Raw genomic sequence first — 15,794 nt, forward strand, 5'->3', positions numbered from 1 at the left:
TAATGCAAGCCTCTCCAAATTGGAGTTTATAATAGAAAACTGGCCTGACCCTTAATAATTTTTATGTTGCTAAAACATTATAATACCTGAACTTGGCTGCTTATTAAACCAAACGTGAAGTCCTTAAGGGTCAATATTAATCATCTCTCCTCCTGTTTACATTTACTCCTTATGTCAACAATTTTCAATGTCAGATAAATTCAGGGATGAGCAGTCTTCTTAATCCACACATATTTGAAATATTTTATTTTTATACTTAATAACTTTTACTCAGTTAAACAGTTTGCCTGTTTCTTTCATAGTCTTAGTTATTTATTAGAAATTGGATTCCATTGTGATTGCATCATCAAATGTCATTACAATAAGTAATTAGCTATAAATGAGCCTTAAACTGGAGACAGGATTGGTATAAAAATCTTAATTGACAAAATTTTCGTGAAGGATATCTAAAGCAACCACCTATTATAAGTTTCATAAAAGTTATTTTTTAATCCTGCTGTCATGAGTAAAATGATTTTAGAAAAAATATTCAAGAGTTTGTTTTGCCCTTGTATTAAGTAGAGGTTTTTTTCCCTCTTTCTTTAAGCTATAGTGCTTTTCAGATTGTCAAAAGTGTATCAAAGAATTATACTCTTGGCAAATTTTATCAATTTCAACCCTTTTCTTGACAATTTAAATTTCAATTATGCAACTAAAACTAAAGGTCATTAGTCTAATGTGGCAATTTCATGACAATCTTAGTTACAAAGAAATTCTCAGTTTAAAGAAACATTTCTGCCATATGAGAAAGTCTTTTTATACTTAGAAACTGAAAAATACGATGAAAATAACTGTTATCTTCTTGTGCTTTTATCATTTATTAATAAAATATAAACTTCTTAGTTTTCCAGACTGCTTAGTATATTATTTCATTCTTTCCTTTCTAATTAACATCATCAAATTAACAATAAATGCCTTCTAATGTTGTGTGTTTTATCATCATTAGAGTACATCCTAAGTGCATCTTTAGGGTTGCTTTTATTAGTATTATTTTAAGCAATCTTAACCTGAATATCATTTCCAGATCTAGGAAAAGATGTTTTCAATCATGTTACAAGTATAATTTCTGCTAAACTGTGAAATAAGAAAAATTGAGGACCTGGCAAATACTTTAGCATTCATTTTGTGATAATGGAGAATCTTTTAGGCAAAGCACACCCTTGGAGCAGATACAAGGAGTAGTAGCTGTCAAAGCCATACAAGCAGTAACAGGCTTTCTCTCTGCTTACCCACCCAAATAAATCAACTGGGCAGTGGTAGATACATTTACCACTATTTCTGACTGTGGGTCTCTTCTATACAAATCCAAGAGTACAAACGCATCATCTTTCTCTTCTTGTGTTTTAGATATGCAGACACTGCTGGAACACAGGTGGACAAGATGGCAGCTGTACTGGTCCTGCTGCCCATGAGTCATTTACCCAGAAGACACAGCACCCATGTGGCTTGCTGACTTAGTACTCAGGCAAACAAATAAGAATTTCACCACTCTGCTTGATGAGTGAGTGTTTTCACGCCAATTCTTCTCAGCACCACTCTGGATGTCCTTGTCCCATTAGTACAAAACTGTACCAAGAATTTTAGTAGTACTATATTTCCTAGCCACTTTGCTTAACAATAAGCCTTTCTACCTAGGTATACTTGTGTTTTTCTCCGAAGGTTCCAATATTTCCTGTCAATGCTAACTACCAGAATTTTTAGCTTTCTGCTAGTGTCATGTAAAGCCAGCTTTGACTGAGCAACTGGTTAAAACCTATAAATCTGGAATTGCGATCTATTAACTACATCAGCATTACCATTTCTTCCCACCGACTGGAGAAGCTGTAGTGTAGCGCAGAGTGATAACTGGCACTTCTCTGCAGACTCACTTCATTCCAAGTGGCAAGAGCCAGAGATATTCTGAAGCCTTTACAATCTTGCTTAAAGCCCAGCATTCTGTAAAGACTTTTCTAGATCACAAATTAATATTTTATGTACAATTATACCATCTGTGTGTTTTGGTTTCATGATCACATTTAATCTTCATAGTAATTTCTGTGGTGTGAAGAGATTAAAATGACTAGGATAAAATTTCACAAACTGAAACTGCAACTTGGACTTGAGTAATATGGCACCCACCTCTTGCTCTTAACCACTTGGCTTACAGGCTTCTCTGAGAATTGCTTCTCCATAACTAAAATTATAGATTTTTTAGATAAGAATGAATTCTAAGAACATAAAATCTCTTGATCAAAATGCATGCTTTGTATTATTGTCTTGAAGACAGAATTAGAGATCACAAGAATGTACATTTAGTTCTAATTTACAAGTTGGTACGAATGATGACAGTGTAATAAGACTTTTCTGTGTTCTTATGCATTCAGCCATTCCTGGCCCATATATTGTGGAGTGTTCTTCTATTTCCTCACCATAGTTAGAAGACTCTGTGGTGCTGCTTGAGTACATGGCATGAGAGTTCTTTTTTTATTAAGAATGAAAGTGACTTTCATTATCCTCCATTCATGTAAAAACATAAATCAATAAAATTCCTCTTGAAACTTTTCCAAGGAATAGCATGCATGTCCAATTAATCTCATAGCTTGTCTTTAATGGTTTAGCTGTGTTCCATAATTGATACTTTACTTCAGATACAGCAAGAGTGAGATAGAGGGACAGAGAGAGAATGGTTAGGCCAGAGAACAACTATGCAACAGCTTTTAGATGCACTTTATTCACCCAGTAAATTGATGTTTTGGCCTAAACACATTGGTGGACAAGGCCTCTGTGAGTGACTGTTATTATCAGCTCTTGACAAATTACAAAAATGACTTATCCTAAAAAGAACCATCAAACTGGTGATAAACCTAGCACAGAGTCTTGTATTTCTAGTATATCAATTACTTTTCAAGAATGGACCCTCAGAAAATCAATTAAAATTCCAGGAAAGGTGACCTCTACGGAGACATTTGGCTGATAGAACCTGTAGACTTAAGAGAGAGAAGGCACTTGGAGTCCACGAAAATGTATGGAGATGTAAGCGAGAAAAATAGATAAAAGAAGAAAGTAAAGAACCATTGACAGAATTCACACACACACACACACACACACACACACACACACACATCCCTTTTTGACTGCCCATACAATAAAGTCCAAATGCCTTCTCACAACATTAAAAACTCATCACAAATCAACACCATCCTATTTTTGACCCTGTCTCCAAACACTCTCTGACATGTTTTATGTCTTGGTGGTACATCTTGTGATTTATCCCAGCAACACAGTGCACTATCGTGTGTCAGCACCCCTAAGTTAGTTCCCTTTTGTACCCCACCTCAGTTTTTCAGTGAAGTCTTAGTTTGAGAGCATTAAATGCCATTTTATTTTTATGAAACCACTTGCACCCTCATCTGCCCAACAAGAAGCAGGTCCTTTTCCATGAGCTTCATTAGTCTTTCAACATCCTTCTTTTTATATTGACATCAAAAAGTAAGCGTTATTCATCGGTACACCCAACAACACCGTCAGCCTTCAATACCTTTTCATTTGTACTATGTTGCTTTGAATTTCCAGGGCCATTTCCCCAGATCCTTCAGCATACATTTCCTCCTTCATTCTCATTTTCAGAATGTTCTCCAAAGTGATAATGATCATAACTAGCTTTTGTATATAAATTACCAGGCACTTTCAAATCTGTATTACTTTGCTCTGAGAAAACTACTGCCATAATAAAACACTACAGGCTGAGTGCTTTAAACAACAGAAAGTTTTCACGAGTTCCAGAGGGTAGAGGCTCAAACTGAAGGTGCTGGCTGGTTTGACTCCTTTCTCTTTTTCTTACAGATGTTTCTTTCTCATCGTGTCCCCACCCAGGCACCTCTCACCCTCTGAGTTGTCTGGTTCCTAATTTCCTCTTCCTGTAAGGCCATACATCAGAACATGGATGACCTCATTTTATCTCAGTTTCCTCTTTAAAAGCCTTAATTCCCTAAACAGCTGTCTTCTGAGGCCTCAGGAGTGAAGAACTCAGCATACAAATTGTGGGTGGGGCTGAGCTCTGGAGACACGATTCATCCCACAGAAAGGTCTGCAATCTCTCTCGTCCTCACAAGCAGCAAATGGAGCCACTTCCCTCTGTGTCCACAGGAAATTTCCCAAAATGTGGCTGCTCTAAGGTTAGGTCTAAGGCAGATCTAGACTTCTGTGGTCTAAATCCCAAGCCCATTTATTTTAGAAAAGGTCTTTGTTCTTTAATGAGTACATGAAACAATGCTTCAAAATTCTAGGGTTCCTTAAAGAGTTTAAATTACCAAGTCTGATCACCCTGTCAAGGCAAGGAGAAGTGATTATACTGCCTCTTTTCTAATGTTGAGAAGACAGACAGTGAAAAAAAAAAAGATGAGGTGAGAGGTTTTTATTCATTAAAAACCTGAGTGACGAACTGAACACATTTCTGTTCTGCTGGCATGAACCTGCAGTGACCATCCCGTCTGACAGCCTGCACCAGCCACTGGACTGTCCCATGCAATGTGCCACCAGTGTTCAGAGCCAGGCAGCAGCGAGACATATGAATTAGGGCCCCCCGGGAGCCTGTTAAAGACGTATCTACTGGCCACCTCACCTGGACAAATGCCAGCCCACCCTAGTTACTAAAGGAAATGGGTACTTGCTGCCTTGTATACCAGCTTTTCTGACCCAGGGTCCTTCCAAGGAAGACAACAGAGATCTTGATCCTAGGCCGAAGTGGGAACACCGAGCATAGCACAGTCTGACTGAGAAACTTTAAAGCCCTACAAGCTTCACATGTCTCCACCTATTAGTCCAGTGAGCAGGGAATTCTCAGAAGACACTGTGTATCTCAGCACTCACCCGTTTCTGCTCACCTCTTGTAAATCAGTCCTAACCTATGTCTAGGATAAGTCAAAGCATACAGCCCTGTGTTCGTCAGCACTGAAGTGGAGCTGCTGATGGAGGATGTGATGGGTGGAGTGATGGCCGTGGCCTGGATGCATGCTGGTCCAGCCCCAGGCCACTCTACCCCAGAAGGAAGTCGCTCTCTCTGTCCTCTTTTCCCTGATGCAGTGAAACATGGGGAAATGATGCAGAGACGTGACCCTAAGGTATCTCCTCTCAATCAAGAATTGTTGCTCTCCCTTTTATCAGGTGGGAATCTGGACCCTTCTGATGGGCAGGATAATCTTAAAATGTTCTTAGAGGCAAAGAGCTGCTGCTTCTGTCCTGGCCAAGGCACAGGCTATTTTCTCTCCTCCCGTCTTTCTTTCACTTCCTCAGATCTTAACAGAAACTGTTTTTATTTTCACGGTGATACCAAGTATGTGTACAGATAAATGCAGATAGCTGTTAAAAGTTCTGAAAGTAGCATATCCCTCTTTTTACACAAGTTCTGCTAGTGAGCACTTCTTCTCACTGTAAGTTCCCAAACCTGCTGCCAAAGAGCATTTTCCAGAGATCTCTGTGACACTGTTTGCATCCAGAACTTGGTTGCAAGAATCTGTGGTGACCAAGGCAAATGTGTGCAAGGTTTGGAATTTAAGGAAATTTTGCCATTCCAGAGCACACCATTACACCAGTATTTAAATAACAAGGATTTACTCAGACATGTACCTGATTTTTGGTCCTGAAAGCTTTAAAAAAAAACAAACCTGTGTCAGTTTTGTTTCTGCCCCCTTGCCAAAGAATTTAGTATTTAGTTATTGTCAGAATTAGTGTAGGCTGATAATATTTGCCTCATCCGAAACACAAAGGAGTGTTAAAAGACTGTAACAAAAGTTAAAGAAAGTTGCAGGCAGTTATGGGAAAGTGGGCATTTTTTCAAGCAGCCTTGATTTTCCCCTTGCTTAAGTGAATCAGGCTGTGGAAATACCCATTAGCATCTTTTTCTGGATCCGTGTTGTGTCTGTGCGTCTGTGCCCAGGGCTCTCACACTTTATCTCCAATCTCTCCTAAGAGCTCTTCGGGTTCTTTCCCCAGGTGTTGAGCAGTAACAGAGATGGACAGATCAGGGTAAGCAAGTAGAGCCTGCAGAGAGCAAAAACAGGTTTACAAAAATTGATATTGGCCTCTAGGGGCTCTTAGCAAATACTTGACTGGGTCATCATAAAGCCATCTGAGTCAATCACCCTAAATAAATTAAAAGATGACACCAACAGATTTTTAAGCAGGAATGATTTCATTTTTTTCCTCTGATATGGTTAACTAGTTCATGCACTGATCTGCTGCACCACAAAGGGCTGAGTCAGAGTCCTTGTTGCTCTTCTAAAAGCTTTCATGGTGTCGGAAACTCTTTTTAGAATAGGTAATAAAGCAAACCCGAGCTCTTTTCCTTCAAGGACACTGTCCAATTTATTATCTCCAACCTATGTGTGATAGTCTAATCCTTCAAAATACAGTGACTGAATAAAGTTTTATTTCAGATAGTGAATTCATTGATTTAACAAAAGATTTGTACTGTATCGTATTATAGTTCCCTATATGAACACTGTAATCCTAAAATAGGAAAACTTAACATTGGTTCAAAATAAAGCATAGCCACTTCTTTTAACTGCGTGCTCTCATAATATACCAGCCCCACTGATACTAAACACTCAAAAGTTCTCTTACATAAGTACTCAACATTTTCCACTTGTTCTACTTTAAAGCCACTTGTTTGTACTACCCTAAATACAGGTAGAATCAAACAAACAGAATATAGCTATGCACATCTAATTAAAATGTTTTTATGTTTTCATATTTTTAGTAGGCTAAAATATGATTTTGTTAATCTAAAGCAGATCAATATGTTAGTCTAGCTTTGAGAGATCAATCTTGAAATCTTGCATTCCTACAACATTTTTACCTTTTTCTCTTCCGAAAGCTAGTGTATTTTTGGTTTGTCCTAAAATTTAATTAGAAAAATGAAACTGAGAGAGACAGTTGAACTCTGCCATTTGTTTATATTCTAAAGTTGACTGCTCAAAGGAATTAGAAAGTTGTACTCAGTGTCCATTTTGAAAGATCTTTGTACTTTCAATCATTCTTCTTTCCTGACGTTCACTAGGCACACTGCTTTTGTTTGAATCTCATTTTGAAATATTTAGTTTTGTCCAGAAGTACTAGGAGTCTAATGAGTCAGAAGCAGGTAGGCACAAAATCAGTCACCTGCCTTTGCAAGAGTTTGAAATCTGAAGACCCCAAGAATGAGACTAGATTATGTTCTATGCAGTTTGGTTTTGCATGGTGAGTCAGAAAGGCCAACTCTGCTTACTGTCTCAGGGCATTGCATGATCTGTCATGAAAAGGTAGACCATTTCTAAGCTAATTATGAAGAATTTTTCCTCACTGTTTTCTACTGATCACAGTGCATTTCATTCTTGCATATTTACATATGCATATAACATGCATGAATAATCTTCAGCCCCCCCCCAACACCCTTTTCCAAGCCTCTCACCTCATTTTACCTGTTTTGAGTCGAAGTTCAATGTTTATAACATATTTTGCTCGTTCTCCTTTAAATATTTACCAGAGATCCCAGAGTAACGGATGTGTTTTAAATAAATTTAATATATAAATCATTCAGCAGATATCCTTCACATCAGAACAGCTATCAGAGCACCTTGAAAGACTCATTAGAACCATTTCTTTCTTTCTTTTTTTTTTCAGACATGTAACCAAGTTCCATAAATGTGTGTCAATTCAAAGCTGAGATGAAAAATGGCAGAGAGCTTTATGGACTGAGTCAAAAAGATGGAAATTCCAGGCTTGTCTCCGCTGACTGTAGTAATGTTTATGACTTACTCCTTGCTACTCTTCTCTCTGGCCAAAGACCAGAAAAATGTCTACAGAGGATTTTGAGCTTCTAAGAAAACGGCCCTAAGTAAATTCAGTTGGCAGCAGGAAAGCCTTGTATTTATAAACGTGGAGCGTGCATGCCAGGATTCCTGTCCCAGCACCTCCACGGCTTGCTGCTTAGTGGTGGGTTAATCCGCTCTGAAGAGCGTTAGGGTGTCTTTGGGTATTAGACAGCACATCATGGTAAACATCTTTCCATATGTCCACTGCATGCTCCTCTAAGGCTATACAGTTAAGGAGAATTCCTAAAGTAAACTACAAAAACTAAAACCAACCTAGGATTAAGAAAATTTAAATTGCTTAAACCCTTCAAATGGGAGAATAGGTTCCCATTTCTCCTCAAATTTTCCCATACTGTTCACTAACAGTTTAAATTTTTAATCTTTGTTAGTCTCATAAGTAAAAGATAGAATCTCATAATTTTCACAACTTTAGTTTAAGATGGACCTCTTTTGTATATTTTAGCAGCTATTCACTAACTGACTCATATTCCATGCTCAATTCTCTTTTGGGCACTTAGAAATTTTGCTTATTGGTTTATAAAGCTCTCCATAGATTACAAGATTTCAAGCCCTATGTTTACAAAAAGAAAAGAAATGGGAAAGCAATTCTGACTTGGTTTGACCATAGAGGGTATTTATAAATTAGAAAGTGTTAGGCAATTGTCTTTACAACAGTCTCCTTGTATGTATTTTTGCTTCTATCATTTCAATTACCTAGAGTCAACCACAGCACAAAAGTATTATATGGAAGTTTCCAGAAGTTTACAACTCATAAGTTTTACTTTGCCATTTTGATCAGCATGATAAAGTCTTGTGCTGTCTTGCTCTTTCTCACCAGACATGTGAATCACCCCCTTGTCTAGCATATTAACTCTGTGGATGCTGCCAACCCATGGTCACACAGCAGCCATCTTGGCTATTGGTATCACAGTGCTGGTATCCAAGTAACCCTTAGTTTACTCGGTAACATCTCCAAAATACAAATCTAATGATGGTGGTAATTCAGATGTGCTACAGAAGCTGTAAAATACTTTCTTTAAGTGAAAAGATGAAAATTCTCTATCAAATGAGAAAAGACAAAACCAAAGGTGAGTACAACGTAATAGAAGTTGCTAGAGAAAAAGATTACATTCACATGAATTTTACTGTAGTATACTGTTATAATTGTTCTATTATGGTATTAGTTATTATTATTAGTTGTTAACATCTCTCATTGTGCTTATCATATTTCTCTGTGTGTAGGAAAAATAGTATAGGGTTTGATGCCATTGTTGGTTTCAAGCATCTCCTGAGTATCTTGGACCATAGCCCACAAGAGTAAGGTGGGAACACTGTGCTAAACGAAATAGGGCACTAGTACCAATAGTCAAACCTGGAGATGGGCCTGTGTGTTCATTAGCAGAGTCATAGATAAAGAAATTGTGTATTTATACAGAGTGCAGTACTGCTCTTAAATACCACATGACTCGCCTTCTGTGAGATCCTTAAAGTATAAATAATGCAAAGAACAAAATAAAAGACAGACAGTGGGAAAAAGGGAAGTAGATCTTTTGCAAATAGGAAAAGGACATCAAGATGCAGGAAGGGGAAATAAAAGAATTACGATGTGTTATTGCTATATACTAACTCCCTCTGATGAGTGTGATCATTATATGCAGCAAATATCTACTAATAAAAATAGTAAAAGAAAAAAGGGCAAAACCTCCCAGGCATGAATAGTGCAAAGCCTTGGCTATGTATTACCTCAGTTACCACCATAATCATCATTGAAATAATCCACACGACGTGTAAAGCAAAATGCAGGGAAGGCCAAGATGTAACCTCTGCCCACGGACTGCATCATAATGGCCATAAAACACACTCCCGTGAAAAGCTGAGCCAATCCACAGACTTCTGCTTCATCCCAGGTACTTGGTGTGTTCACTCCTTAAATTCCTTTGCCCTCTTCTGATGGACATAACAGGGCAGATGGAATTCAAGAAATAAATGCTGGTGAGCTTATTGCAAAAGCCCACATGCCCAGATGGCGATGATGATCAGGAAAGAGTGAAATATGGAGTAAACATAGTCAATACACAGTATTTAAGACTTGCTACAAATGCATCAACAAAGATTCACTTTCTAAAGAGGGGATGAATCCTAAAAGTTGTCACAGAGATAGGTGTTACAAGCAAAGGAGGTGTCTCTTCCATAAAGGCGAGGCTTGCCCTGTGCTTCAGAGGATAGGCTGGGCTTAGATAAGTAGAGGAGATGGGTTGTATGGGGGGAGGGGCTGAGTGAGTGATGGTCCTTTGAGGAGGATGCTCTAGGATTTGAGGACGGACATTGTATCTTCAGGTGGGGTGGTTAAAGAATGTCAGCTGAAAGAAAGCGCACATTTAAAAATGCAGAAAGAAAAAGTCAGAAGTACAAAGATGGGAAGCAACTGAGAGAAAGAGAGAGTAACTATATGAAGATAAATAGATCTGAGCCTTGTATGAACTGCTTTGTAAAGGTGGACTGGGGTCAAATTCCTGAAGGCTTTGGCTGTATGATTTGGTTTAGATTTTATGATATAGGAGCAACTGTTTTTGAGAAAACATTGACAGAATAAAAATGTCTAGGTTGATAATTTTGTCATGTGAATAATGAATGAATTCTTGGAGAATATTGAGTTAGAAAGAGAATAATTAATGTATTGATATTATCAATCAACTAGTTTAAAGGAAAAGTGGTTTATAATTTCTCCCAAATATAATACATAAAGTTATTATAGAACTAATGCCATGAGATGCTATGTAAAAAAAAATAGAAATGACCCAAATTCAGAATTTTGTGTGTGTACACTGAACATTCCAATGTGGTGGAGTTTTTCTAAATCTGCTTTCATATCGCTCCATTCTCTCATTTTGATGACAGCAAGTCTTTCTTTGTTGGATCTGGAGTCCATACCAGTTTTCTTGCAGAGCTGGAAATTCCAAGCATGCCCCGGTCATTGCACCTCATCTGTCATTCTAGGAACGGCTTTATTTACTCTTGTAATTTGGAGAAATGAGGTGATGGTAGAAGGGGCTCAGAATAATGGGAAGAAGGTGTTGGCTTCACAGAACAAGCAATTCTTTTCTCATTTCATTTCCTTTACAAGGCAGTAAGGCTTTGTTAATTGATCTGAGTCCCCTGTCTATAAGACGCAGCACTCATTTGACAAGTATTTACTGAGCACATACAATGTGTCAGGCACAGAGCCAAGCCCTGGGAAATAGTGTTTAAAAAACAGAGCTAGCTTTTGCTCATAGAACACTTACAACCTGCTGGGACATACATCAAAGAGTTCATGTCCACACCTGACAAGAGGCCGAGCTCTGTCCTTGAAAGTTTCCTCTGTGAACAACACAGCCCCGTTTTGCCCCATCTCCCCACACTTCATGTGTTCATCTGCGTACATTCCTTTGTCTTCTTCTGATGGATGGGAGAGGACAGAAGGAATTCAATAAACAAACGCTGGTAGCTTGCTGCAGAATCCATGCCCAAGTGGCTGTGGGGATCACCAGAGAGAAAAATATGGAGGCTATACACACAACCTTAAAGATTTGCAAGGAGTGCATCAACAAAGATGCACTTTCTAATTCAGGATGATAAATGCTGCGTAGGTGGTGCTGATGGCAGATGCTGTGGGAGCCTAGGAAAGGAAGCATCTGGCCCATCAAAGAGGCGGTTTGCTCTGTTTCCAAGGGTAGGTTTGATTTAGATAAGCAAAGGAAATGGGTTGTATCTGTGGCAGTCTGAGTTAGTGATGGCTCTTTTAATTGCTTACTACAAATTCACTTATGCAGGCTTCTTCCTGGGCCTCAGGCATGGCTGGAGTCATGGGGCTCCCACAGCTTCAGTTTGTTTCACTGGCTCTGTCACTTCTTTCCTTTGGGTTGCCTTTAGTGTGAGGTTGCTTAGCACCACATGGTAGGCCTTAGTAGTTCCAGAATTATATTCTATTACCTAACATGAGGACAACTTGATGTGCAGTACAGGCCTCTGTTCCCAGTACATGGGAGGCCGAGGCAGGAAGATCTTAGAGTTGAAGGCAACTTAGTCTACGTTTCTAGCTCATGGCAAACCTAGGCTACATGAGGAGACCCCGTTTCAAACCAAAACCAAAAGCAAACAAAAGAAACAAACAACCACAACTCTTTCCAGGTAGCTCTAAATAAACTGCTGTGATTTTCCTTGATGATCAATTCATGTTGCCCCTCAGTGTAACCAGGACGGTGGATTTTACCGGCTCACTAGATTCCCTCTTGTGCCCACTCCCACGTGGTTGTGTATGTGTAGTCCCCAGACCCCTAACAACAGCCATCATCAGAATACATGCCCCACAATAGCAAGCTCACCATGTACCGGACACCATTCCCAATAACTTTCCTAGATTACTCCCATCACCTCCTGACTGCCAGGAGGAACATGATCTTTCCCTGCCCTGGAGAGTGGAGCCAGCCGCACACTGAGCCACACCCTCACCAGGTTTACTGTTTATTTTGAGACAGTGTTTTGCTAGTCACTGATCTGAGCTTGAATTTGAGATCCTGCTGCCTCAGCCTCCCAGAGTGCTAGAAATCCAAGTGGAGCCAGCTGGTAGGTAATCTTATCTCCGAGTTAAGATGTTCAACTGACACATGGCAATATGAAGGGAATTGGCACATGGCTGGCAGACGGCAGACCAGAAGCTGAACCAGGTTATCAGAACCAGGTTATCAGGGTCTGGGTCCTGTTCACTGCAGTCCACTGAACAGACTTCCGTCCATACAGAGAGCCAGATATGTGCGGGTTCAGAAATGAGAAAATACACAGAAAAAACAGAGCCCCAAGGTATGTGTTGGGGGAGGGACTGGGAAGAAGGCAAACCAAGTCAGAAAGAAAGAAGACCAGCAAATCACAACTGGAGAACTGCATCCCAAAGCTGGCAGCCAGGTGCTGATTATCTTCGCAGGTCACATCTGGGACCACACCCTGACAGCCACTGACTGATGAGGAAAGCGGTCATCACAATAAAAGCCAGGCAGGCCCCAGGGGCTACCTCAGTTTACCTCTGTTTCTCATGACAGTTTATGGGCTGCACATTTATAGAATTTACTCAGGACTGATTTTATATCTAAGCTGATCTTCATTTGTTCTTCCCAACTTTGGTCATTCATGGAATACACATAGATCTCAGTTAAAAATAACAACCCATTTAAACACACACAGGCTTGAAGATGCTTTTAGGCCCACTTGTCAGGAGGAGTAGCAGGCCCAGGAGAAGGGTGCACTGTGTGACCCCAGCCACAGAAAGGGAACACACGCGGAGAAAGCCCACAAAGCCTGCAGCCCAGCACTTCGGGAAAGAAATGCGTGCACTAGGAAAAGTCTTCCCTGGGATGTAGAATGTGCTTGCTTTCTTATTAAAATGCGTGTTAACTTTAAATAAATAAAATCAGGCCTGTAGGCTTCAGAAAACTAACAAGTTTTGACAGTGTCATTCTCTGATTCCTGGCTGCACGCGGGAGTCACCTGGGCGTCAGGAATTTCCTTCGTGGCACGGAGATCACATTACATTTTCATCTCGGTTCTGCTGGTTTCTGAAAGAGTTTTAGTTATCATACTGACTGAGCGGATATTCAATGTTGGATGCAAAAAAAATTACACATTTTCCTGACTTTTTTGGTTCCACCCTTGTGTAATGTTAGATTAAACAAAGTCACATGCTTGGGTTAGTTTGACCTCACATAAATATCCTTTCACTAAAATACAGTTTACTAACATATAGCTTAATTTCATGCAGGTTCAATGATTTTTAAATAGTAATTTTCCCTCTATGTCTGTGACTGTGATATATGTATCCGTAGGATCATTTTTTCTCAATAAATCAGTACCCAAAGGCAGTTTCCCTTCTCTAATTATCCTGTTTTCTTTTGTCAAACACCAAAAGCTAAGTAAACACTAAGAGTTTTCCCATTTGCTCAAAACTAATTTTAGTGCTCAAATGAAATAACTGCTTCATTTCTGGATCAGTGACACTATTTCTGAGCCACCAGTTACTCATCTGTAAAATGAAGATTATCAGAGATGATATCTTTAAGATTCCTCCCAGCTCTGAACTGGGCCTGCTACACAGCGCGTGCGCGCGCGCACACATGCGTACACGCACACACACACGCACACGCACACGCACACACACACGCACACACACACACACACACACGCATACACACACACACACACACACACACACACACACACACACACGCACACATACACAGCTTCTTTGTGGTTCCTGATCTTATTTTGTCCTTGTTTGCTCAAATTGATCCTGATTGCTAGCACATAAAAGGGGAAAATAAATATATTTTAAATGAATAACTTACCTCCATAATATAATTTTTTTTTGCATTCTTACATTCTTTTAGAAGTCTTGCCTTTATTCTGCTGTGAGGCTATAGCTAAAATGCTACCATTTCTATCCCCCTCTTTTCTCATAGTGAATCCATTCTCTTGCGTGTGTTTTCATAAAAGGGCTCAGTTAAAAAAACAACGAGCATGAAAACAGAGCTTCAGAGTCCTGGCCCACACCAAGGCCACCAAACCTTCCGGCCAGCAGTGATCTAACAGAACACGGAGGAAACAAAGCTCCACGCTCCCTAGGATAAAATTGTTCGTCTGTCCCCAAATGGCAGGTCTGATTCTGAAGAACTGGGCAGAACAGACAAAGCCTGAGCCTCACAGACGGAGATTGAGATCTTGGAGCCCTAGCCTAGCACAAGGTCAAGATAACCTTTCACAAGGTCAAATGTGCGGATTGCATTGTTTTATGAAACGCCGGAGACTTTTCTCTAAAGGTAAAACTCACCTCACCTACTGATAGGCAGCTGGCAGGAAGTTAAGGGGAGCGGGGAGAAACAGCCGCGCGGATGGAGGAAGGTTCACCTGCGGGTGAGACCCCTGGAAACCTGCACCGCTGCACGGCCTCCCTTCTGCTGCATTTGATGGGCAACACTGCCCTCTAGTGGCAAATATGAAAGAACACATGCTCCAATTAAATCCCCTTAAAATTTAGAGGCAGTTTTTATTTGGGATTTTGTGCTGTTTTAATATTATTTTATTTAAATGGCAAGATGAAGCAATAGACATTTTACCTAAGTATATAAATTTCCTTATAAAGAAACGCGTCACTTCTTTGTCCTCTCCTCCTCACATTTTATTTTTTCAGTGATGCCTCCTCCTTATGTACAGTTTGAGGCCATTTTTCCCCAGGGCTTGGAATGAGCTGGGGGTGGTTTGTCACTCGTCCTACACCTCAGGCACCAGCTGCTTGAAGGAGCCACTGGGAGAAGCAGTGGGGGGACACTGGCCAGCCCTCTCTTCCTCTGAAAGGAGGTCTCTTTCCTTCACTTCATTGCCCACTGCATCTTTCATATCAGTTAACCCTGCCTGAAGGTGCGGTGACCAAAGCAGCACCAACCCACTTCCACCCTCCGTGATGCCAGCCTCCAGCACAGGACCCTGCCAGCTTCCTGCAGCTCCTCACTGCTCGAAATCAGCTTGTTTACTTATTTAGTCTCTTCTCTTCACAGTGTAAGCTTCAGAACAGCAGGGAGCTCATCTATCTTTCTCACTGATAGATCTCCAAACCCAAAATGCTGCACGTGTTTGGTACAAGGTAGGCTCTAAATAAGTAGTTTTGTATGAATGAATGAATGTCTTTGTGATAGTTAACTGATTGTGTTAAATTAATGGGAAAGCCCAGGGCCATGGATTTAGCTCAGTGGCATAAGCACCTGCCTGGGAAGTGCTAGGTCCTGAGTTCAATCCCTGGTAAAAGGAAAAGAAAAGAAAAGAAGAAAAATCCAACTAGTTTGGATCAGAATAGTTCTGGGTATGGCTCGGGGACTTACTAAAAACAGGAGACCCACCCTGGAC

The 15,794-nt window shown here is 40.1% G+C and overlaps 1 long non-coding RNA gene across 1 annotated transcript; it reads right to left on the reverse strand.

Annotated features, from left to right (window-relative positions):
- Positions 1-2,730: 2,730 nt before the first annotated feature.
- On the reverse strand, positions 2,731-14,847 carry LOC134476414 (uncharacterized). The gene is made up of 2 exons (XR_010048026.1): positions 14,725-14,847; positions 2,731-6,057 (listed from the first exon to the last, which is right to left on the reverse strand). It is a non-coding gene; the product is annotated as an uncharacterized LOC134476414 (long non-coding RNA).
- Between the last annotated feature and the right edge of the window lie 947 nt (positions 14,848-15,794).

Source organism: Cavia porcellus, unplaced genomic scaffold (genome assembly GCF_034190915.1).
Source record: "Cavia porcellus strain 051 isolate PalLab524CR breed Dunkin Hartley unplaced genomic scaffold, mCavPor4.1 scaffold_6, whole genome shotgun sequence".
Taxonomy (NCBI): domain Eukaryota; kingdom Metazoa; phylum Chordata; class Mammalia; order Rodentia; family Caviidae; genus Cavia; species Cavia porcellus.